The sequence below is a fragment of the Anoplophora glabripennis genome, unplaced genomic scaffold, assembly GCF_000390285.2.
Source record: "Anoplophora glabripennis isolate ALB-LARVAE unplaced genomic scaffold, Agla_2.0 scaffold454, whole genome shotgun sequence".
NCBI lineage: Eukaryota > Metazoa > Arthropoda > Insecta > Coleoptera > Cerambycidae > Anoplophora > Anoplophora glabripennis.
In genome coordinates, this window is record NW_019416575.1 from 312,845 (window position 1) to 323,037 (window position 10,193).

General features: G+C 34.8%; 1 long non-coding RNA gene across 1 annotated transcript; it reads left to right on the forward strand.

The window, feature by feature from the left end:
- Nucleotides 1-3,687: 3,687 nt before the first annotated feature.
- LOC108912367 lies at nucleotides 3,688-4,929 on the forward strand. The gene is made up of 2 exons (XR_001964540.1): nucleotides 3,688-3,730; nucleotides 4,645-4,929. It is a non-coding gene; the product is annotated as an uncharacterized LOC108912367 (long non-coding RNA).
- Nucleotides 4,930-10,193: the final 5,264 nt, after the last annotated feature.

The following is a 10,193-nucleotide window of genomic DNA, read 5'->3' on the forward strand; positions in this document are numbered from 1 at the left end:
GACTTAAGTATTAAGGCCTGTGACCTGGAATATCTGCCTACTTTTTTATCTTACTGCTATTTCTTGAAATTTGTTGAGTGCCTACGTCGATGGGTTTTTCCAGTTGCGAATAAGAGAACATAATTTGTAGAAGTACTAAGAAAGTGTAAAAAGTACTAAATATGAATTGTACAGGGTGTGTTTGAACAGGCGTTACAAACTTTAGCACCAAGTAGAGCTCGTGAGAAAAGCAATTAAATCCCGCATAAGAAAGAAAATGATGATGATTATGATTTATAGCATACCTTTATATTGATTCTTTATATATTTTCTGTTTGATATACATCCCTCGATTATAATTTTAATTTTTGGCAATTCGATGACAAAGGTTAACTGGATTGAAATCTGATGTACTGGAGTTGGTGGTCACTTTCTTTATCAAAAGAGAACATACATATTTATTAATCAAAGCAAATGTTTAACATCGTCTCAAAATGTGTCAACTATAATTATTATAATTTCGTTTAAATACGTCAAATTTATTTATATCATACATTACATCTTATTTTGGATATACCAGGATATAAAAGTACGTTTTGACGAAAAATATATTTATTCAATTCGATTGATCTTCTCCTAAGGTTATATTTGATAAATGACTGGTGTAAGGGGCAGGCACTGTCAGTAAACACTGACAAAACGGTCGTAGTGCCCTTCGCCAGGAGAAGGAATTTAATTGGACTCTCTGAACCTATAATAGGGGAGAGGAGCATTATACTTTCCAGAGAAGTAAAATATCTAGGAGTGATACTGGATAATAAGCTTACCTGGAATGCGCACTTCGAAAAAGTGGTGAGTAAGGCGAAGCAGACATTGTGTGTATGCCGTCGCCTTATTGGGAGCACCTGAGGACTGAAACCAAAGATGTCATACTGGTTGTATACGTCGATAGTAAGACCTAGGATTCTTTACGGCGCTGTGGTATGGTGGTAAAAACACAACAGACCACAGCGAGGGAAAACTGAATAGAATTCAGAGATTGGCCTGTTTAGGTATAACGGGGGCAATGGCATCGACCCCGACAGCTGCACTAGAAGTCATGCTAAATCTACCACCGCTGCATATAGTGGTGGAAAGAGAAGCGCGGCTAGCAGCATATCGACTCAGGAATAACAATGACTGGAGGGGTGGTTCCCATTCCAGGATCATAGACACATCTATGTCGGAACCAACTTTTGAGATGGTATCCGACAAGATGGTCCCAAGGTTTAACTTCCACGAGCCATTTGAGACTCAAATAGAGTGGGAGGAAAGGTTTAATACCCTGGAAAGGTGGAGCCTAGTATGGTTTACAGATGGCTCCAAAATGACCAGAGGGACGAGTGCAGGAATATATGGACTCAGACCCAGACGGAGTGCAAGCTATAGTCTGAGGGAGTTCCCTACCGTATTCCAAACAGAAATCTTCGCGATAATGGCGTGTCTAGCAGAGAATGTACGTAGAGGTTATAGACGTAAACTCATATATATATTCTCTGATAGTCAAGCTGCAATTAAAGCTTTAGCCGCACACAAAGTAAGTTCAAAATTGGTGTGGGATTGTTTACAAATGCTGACTGAACTGGCCACCAATAATACAGTCAGACTTTGTTGGGTGCCAGGGCACAAAGGCATTTGTGGAAATGAGAAAGCGGATGAACTTGCTAGGAAGGGATCCGAGACAGAGTTCATTGGCCCGGAGCCCTTCTGTGGCACATCTCCCGGTGTGGTCAGGCGGGCTTTGGGCAAATGGACTGAGACAGAACACAGGAAATACTGGACTTCAAGACCAGGACATAGCCATTCTAAGGAGCTCATGGAGTATCCTTCGAAGGAAAGAGCGAACAATCTACTGAGCTTGAACAGAATCCGGCTCAGGAGAGTGACAGGACTAGGAAACATCTACATAAGCTAAAGCTTGTAGACAGTCCGGTCTGCCGAGGATGTGAATCGGCGGATGAAACTTCTCTGCATTTCCTGGCCGAGTGCCCGGGATTTGCACGTAGTAGAATGGCGCTTCTTGGAGACCCTATTTGGAACCCAAGGAACTGAGAGAAGTGTCAGCAAGGAAGCTTTTGGACTTTGTAAAAAGGACAAATCTACTTGCTGAATAGGACTAGTAGTGGGACGCACAATAGGCCTAATTAGGCCGCTGCTATGGTACTTATTAGGACCAACCACTAGATGATGAAGAAGATGAAGAAGAAGGAAGGTTATATTTTATTTATTTTAATATTATAAACAGCTTATACCTATACGCACGTAAATCATTTACTTGCATGTATAATATACATGGTGATTCCTTTTTTATGATTAGGTCTTTAGACATCTATAGATCTCGCCAAGATAATGTCACTTTGATGTTTTCTTCCTTTTAGAGATATAAGCTCTTGAAAAATCATTTTTTTTTTTTGATATTATTTTTTCTAAAACTGCGAAAGCCATTTGTTTTATATTTAGTATGAAGCTCTATCGATTTTACAAATTATCATGAAAATAAATCAATCATAGGCGTCCGTAAGCGGCTCTGATAACCTCTATTTTTAGTATAATTTCTACGCCACTGGAAATTTTTTAAAATTAATATTTTTTTACATTGCAGTTTATTCTACAGCAAAAATGTCTCTTACTATTGTTAAATGAAATGCTTGGTTTTTGAGAAAAATGGCTTCTTATGGATTCATTACATGTGAAATGGTTATGTTTTTCAATATGATGAGGACACCATTAGATCCGTATTCCTTTCCGTCTTCAATGGGTATCGAGACGTGAAAAATGCCGTTTTGTTTGTAAATTTCTGTCAGTTTCTTTCCACAACTTTTCGGAATCGCTATAACTGTCTACATGGAGAATATCCTGTTCAGCCATATAATTATGACTATGGTTCTTCTTAACTAGCTCTGGCTTACTATTTTTAAGGCTTTCAACCTCCTTCTATTTTAAATTTTCCTTCGTTATTTCTTTCAGCTCTCAATCCCCGTATATGCTGCCTACCTCCCCACCATCACCAAAGGCATATAAACATCCCTAAAAACACAACATTTTGTCTTTAATAATAAAGACAAAATATTGATACTTGAAATATTAGGTAAAAACAGACTATAGATTTAAAATTTAGAATTTGATATTTTGGGTGACAACAATTACAGCTGTTCTTTTTTTATATGTTGATACTTTTTCTTGTAGACTAATTTTTGGTATCCAGTGGCGTACGTAATGGGTGGAAACGATAGCTGGCCATGACTTTGTTAAAAAAGATGATTTCCTTTTTTTTCTAACGCATGATTTTATCCGTCATCAAAAAACTAATGCCCTACCAAATAGAATCTGATTAAATATAGCTAACTATGAAGGAAAACAAATTCATATAGTTATTATATTTCTATTGTAACTTAACCTTTTCTTTTCTACTCTGTAAGCAAATATGTTTTATAATTTATTGTAACCGAATTCAAATTTATGCCAAAAATACGAAATAATAAAAATTGTTATTTTCAATAAAATGGAAAAAAACCACTTTAACATACTTACATTAATTTTCAGAAATTTTGCGATAATTAAGGAATATCTAATGAGAACCAAGTCAGAGTTTTCGTTTTGTAACTCATAATATTTTGCATACTAGTATGTTGTGTAGTGTGCAGATAGAAGATTATTATAAATATCAGAAAGAACCTGAATCTGCATCAGTTATTGTACATCTTCAGTAACAGTAAGTAATACGTTTTTAACCTTTTATACTTTGTTTTGTTTCACATAAGTGAAGTAACCTCAAATATTACATTATATTTCTATATGTCCACTACTACACTACACACTATGACATTGTTCAAAAAGTGATACTTAGACGTATTAGTGTTTGATATTGAACTAATTTTGTATTGCACCCAAGTTTGCAGACCTTTTATTTTCGAGAAAGAGTTAGTTATTTTTTGAATATATTGTATTATTTTTCTTTCATATAAGTTAACCTTTCGCTGTTTGATAATCTTGTCCACTACTGGAAAAAATTAAAGAGAAGGACATTTTCTCGAATTTTTCTAGTGATATTCGTAGCTCAGTGGAAATGGTAGTATCGAGATTTTAAAAATAGTATTTTGAAGCTTTAAATCTTTAATTTCAAGATAAAAAATTTTTTTGAGCTACGGTTATTGAGCAATCAAAGGAAATCACTCAGATTTTTTTTTAAACTCAATCAAGACAGAGGCCAGTTAGCTTATTTGTTCCGCTTCAGTTTGATTTTTGAAAGACCTCCGGCCGACTTAGGTTGCCAAGATATCGATGCTTAAATGGAAAGTAGCACTTTTACCTTTAATTATCGATACCTCTGCAAAAAAATATTGTACGGCAAATCTAAAGGCAGTTTTGAAAACTAAAATAAATAAATAAACAAGAATCTGTCATGGTTTTCGAAGGAAAAAAAAATAAAAAAATGTATGTCCGAAGATCTTGAAAATAGAGGCTTAAAGCTTCAAAATGCGTTTCTTATCGTCTCGGTATGGCAATTTTTCATGCATAAACATATTTTTGTTATTTTAATTTTTTCCATTAGTAGTATATTATTAAACTACCTTTAAGATCTTTGGCTGTATTACTGTTCTAATATTTTATGTTGTACGTTTCCAGATTATTTAAGATGAAGTTTTTCTATCTTTTCTTCGTTGTTGTTTTTGCCCTTATGGCCCTTCAGCAGTCGGTCTACGCCTGCATCGCCAATGGTAACGGCTGTCAACCTGACGGAAGTCAAGGGAACTGTTGTTCATTATACTGCCACAAGGAACCAGGATGGGTAGCTGGATACTGCAGATAGAAAGGAACCTCTTCCAATGTCAACACAACATCTACAGAAAAGTCAATTTGAATGGAATAATCCATAATATATACATGACTAATAAAATAACAAGCATTTAATTTTATTTTTAATATCATTGACAAGTAGTACAAGGATCTATTGGAATATATCTAAACCTGACAACAACATATTCAAATCAAATCAGATCAAATCATTTATTGGTGTCGATACATTAAAATGTTCACAGAAGTCAAAGAAAGAAAAAACGTAAGATACAAGATACAACATATAAACAATAATACACTAAAGCTAAAAAACACATTCAGATAAATATAACGTAAACAGCATAAACAAGTAAATATTACAAACATTCATTATGTATCTAAAAACTGGTCAGCAAAGAACTCATCAACATTGTAAAACGCTTTTCTCTTAAGATATTTTCAAATTCTGGCCTTAAAACAGTCTGAATTTAGTGATCGAATCTCAGATGGAAGTCTATTGTGAATAATTTGTGCCATCTCTGAATTTCGCTAATCTATGAAATTTTGGCCTAATATTGTGTCTCTCCCTTGTATGATGGAAATTAAAATTTTCTTGTCGAACAAATCTATTCTGATTATGTTTTATATAAATGAGGCATTCAAGTATGTAAACTGACGGCATTGTAAGAATATTTAGCAGTACAAAATTGCATAAGTCATAGTGGCATGAAAAAGTGCCATAATATGCAGATATGATCTCATTTATGTGGTGTGTTTTATGTTTTTTTTATGAGTACAGGCTTAGATACTACACGATTCAAATTACGCAGTAGGAAAATTAAAATATTCTTAGATAAATTGCGGATAATCATTAACATGTTTTTCCCAACTCAATTTAGTGTCGATGTGAACTCCAAGAGATTTAATGCTATTTGAGTTATCACAAGTATTGATATGGCGAAGTGTAAACAGCAAAGATTGAGTTTTGGCAACATTTAAGTTCAATCTATTAGCAATAAACCAGCAGTCCTTTATCAGCGGCAGCGTATCAACTGTGAGTTTAGTTAAGTTATTATTTGACTTTAAAGCGGTAGTATCATCGGGAAATAAAATAAAATCAGTAGTTATATCACAATTTGGTAAATATACTGAGCCTTGGGGAACTCCATGAACTATTTGCATTAGGTGTGAAGAATAGGTGTGAAGAACAAGAATTATAAAGAATATACTGATATACTATATTTGAGCCACCCTTTATTTCTAATAGTCTCTATCTTAACGATATTTCCTATAACCGTTCCTAAGGGCTCTATAATCCTTCGAACATTGTGAAACACAACTTCTGATCTACTGAAAATACACGCTTCAAATTTGGTACAGAGCAATTTGCTCATGCCAAATTTAAATAGAAATTAATCAGTCATGTCGGAATAAGGAGGCATATGAGGAGTTTTAATTGTTAAAAGAAGTTATTTCATTTAAAAGACCTTTTCCTTATTTCGATAGGCCATTTCTAATCAAAACTTTTGTATATATCTCGAATTCACAGTAATTTTTGCACTTCATTACGCGTTTTTTAATTAACTTTTTGTACGCACCCTATTCTCAATTTTCGCTCTGAGTGATCTGGCCCTTGCAAGTAAATAACGTATTTATTTTTAAACGTGGCTCTTTACCAAATCAAAAATCGCTAACATGTGCGAGATGGGCACCACTCTGCGTTTGAATGTCTCTATATTAATGAGATTTTATAGGTTTCCCTCTCATAAAATATTATCGTTTACATCGTACTAATATCCCAGATTCGGTTTCTGGTATATTTTTTTGTAGATTAAACGGGTTTCCATAAAGATTAGCTTTTATGTTATATGAGTTATCAACTTAGTTATCTTGATAATGTTACATACTTCAAGGGGACAATCCAGAACCCAAACTTGTTTAAACGAAAAATGTAGCAAAAAAATTACAGGATGTTAAAGTTGTTTTTTTTATTTCTTGTTTTCTCCTTAACTCAGAACCCAGTTAACTGATTTGAGCAAAATATGATGTTACTTGGTTTCTCTTCATGAAGTGATTATATTCCTATTAGGTGAAATCATACAGGGCGTTCATTTTCCTACAACCCTTTGTGAATATTCTTCTGTAACTTTTTTGTACGTTTTTTACACGCAACTATCAGAGATATGTAGAGAATTTTATTCTATAAAAAAGTGTATACCTATCAAAAGTCGAAATTATGCTCGGTTATGAAGATATTACAGAAAATATTTATAAACACTCAACCCATATTTTTTGGAAATAACTACATATCCATAACAACAATGACAATTTCGATAAGTCACTGTCAAGTTTGTATTTTGTAAAAGTTTATTTCTGAAAATGCCTAGTCGCAATGAATTTACGAATTATGATAGTGGTATATGTACTTACAGGAACACTTTAGTGAATGCACTGCTAAGAGAACATATGAAGAACATTATTCGTATCGCAGACAGCCTTTTCTTATATATTCACCAGATTAGGAGACACTGAAAACTTTCGGTCTAATTTACGAAATGGAAGGTACGAAAACCAAATTGTAGAAAGAGTATTGTACGCGGGAGCCAATGAATGGCTCCATCTGTCGTGCAGACTCCCAACTGTACCATTCAAATGACTACAGTAGGAAGCGACCTGCTAACTGCAGGTACTTTGTCGCACGACTGCCACCCACAGAGGGCGTAACCCAATGTTTGAGTCGTCAGTGCCTCGAGAAACAACTACTCCGAGAGCTATTTGCCCCTACCGGCATTGAATTATACTCGCGACACCTAGTACAACAGCTAGGATCGTTTGTCAGTTTAACCCACCAGGCACAGACCGGTTTCGGACTTATTAGTCCTTATCAGTGTGTCATAGGTGCGACAATCGACAAACAACCTAGCTGTTCTTTGTCGTATCATCATGAAGAGGAAGTATATTGTACGCGGGAGCCAATGAATGGCTCCATCTGTCGTGCAGACTCCCAACTGGGCCATTCAAATGACTACATAGAGAGAGCATAGAGAGCATAGAGAGCATAAAGCATAGAGAGGGCATAGAGAGAGCATAGTATAGAGCTGGGTCGCTCATGAACGACTCGCACGAATGTGTCGGCACATAACCTTGTGCCGTGAACGAACGACTCGCAACGAAGGAGCTAATCGTTCATACCGGCATTGAGCGAGCACTGAACATTGAACGAGCCGAGCACGCAATACTCGAAATCGATTGTTCCACTCCACACTCTAGAGTTAGAGGTAAATACCACGGCTCACGATTGGACTACAAATGTGTGAATTCTCCATATAACGTTGACTGATTACGACGACAGAAATACAATAGGAATAAGTGAGCCGAAAATGTATAAATTAACAAAATTATCTCAAATGCAGTTACAGATAATAGTTAAAAAAAAGTTTGCATATTATGTAGATACCTACTATTACAAATTATAATTTAAAAATATAATTTGGGAGCCTTTTTCACCTTCTAAACCATTTCGTTTAGCAGTAATAATTTGCCCTGCTTTGGAAAAAATCAACGCTACGTATAGATTTGTATAGTCTACAATAGACACATTTTCTTTCATCCCACCATCTCAAAGGTTCGCCGGAACGAGACAACAATGGTTCATCTAAAAATTTATCCATTTCAACTATTGAAGCTGTCGTCTTATTGGATCTTGCCATCAAATTTGTAACAGTTTTATCAAATTTCTCCCATACTTTGGATGTTGATGCTTTCGACGATTCAGCTACAGGTCCGTCTTCAACATTTTGCTTGCTTCATTGCTTCAACAATAATTTTCATCTGTTTAAATAAATTTTCTATTGCTGTTTCAAAACAACCTTGATCTGAAAATCCATATTTTTTTAATCTGGGATCCAATAGAGTGGCATACGCAAAAAATTTGTTTTTTTCAATATCACGAAATCTTCTATTAATTTCAGAAAGAAGTGCAGTAGCTAATTTTTTAATTTCATCTGGCATATTTTCGTCTAAATAATTTTTGCAAATATTTTTTAGGCTTGCGCTGAATAAAATAACTTTAGAAGTAGTTACAGTTTTTCCACTGCTTACTTCCTCAGTGACATCTTTAAATACTTTCAATATCTCGCAACATTTTTCTAAAATTAATATATCGTTATTGTTTAAATTTAAAAGATGTGGATAATTTATTGCTACTGTAGACATGACAGCTTCTTTAATTTCCAAAATGCGCTGATGAATGTTGAATTCCACCTAGTCGGGACATCTTGTTTAACTTTTAGGCAATTTTCTCTTCCTAGCTGACACTGCATTGCCTTAATATTTTCACTTGCTTGAAGACTTCCTTTGAAAAATTCAACTATACTCTTGATTTTGGTTTGAGTCTCTTTAATTTCTTTCAGAGCAGTTTGAACGATTAAATTTATGTGCAAAACACGGAACGTTCCCCCATTTAGTTAAATTTATTGCGGCAACTATATTAAAAGCGTTGTCACTAACTACAGCAACAACTTTTTCACTAATTTCTCATACACCTGTTATTCTCTGCAGCTCTTGAGAAAGGTTTGCTGCAGTGTGACTTGCGGTATACTTGTAACACTGTAATAATGCAGAGTCTAAAACATTTTTATTAATGTAATGCGCAGTCACTGAAATGTAGCTTTCGTTAGCTACAGATGTCCACACATCTGTAGTTAAACATATCGCATCGGTGTCTTTAAGTTTTTCCTGGACCTTTTCTTTTAAATGATTATACATTTGCGGAAGTATCACCTTGCTCACAGTCTTGCGAGATGGTACCTGATATCCTGGATTAAGTTCACGCAAAAAATCTTTTAAATGCGGATTTTCCAGTAATTGGAACGGCAAAGAATTTTTCACCAACATAGTGGTTAAAAGTTTGTTCAAATCATCACGTTTTTTAATAGACACTGGCTTATAAAAAAAATGAATTTAATGTTGTAGATCTCTTTTGTACAATTTTTCCTTCACACGACCCTGTAATTTCTTTATCAGGAGTTGTTCTAGTAGTACTAACAGTAGCACGAGTTTCTATCACTTCAGGTGTTGACGTAGAAGGAGAATTATGGGTTTCAGCACTTTTAGTAATGTCCTGGTCTACTATTTTAAAACTATGCGGATGTTGAGTGCGCAAATGTCTGTTTAAATTATATGTAGACCCTCCCTTATAAGATAATTGCTTTGAACAAAAATTGCACTTAGCGTAATTCGGACACGATTCAGTAAAATGGTTCCAAACAAAACTTTCCTTCTTTGCCGCACTCATCTTGAAACACAAGAAAAATAATAAAACTTCTTACGTAAGAACAAGATTAAACGCACCCAAAAAGACTTTGTTAAGCGTTATAGTGTGTAAGAGTTAAGGGACA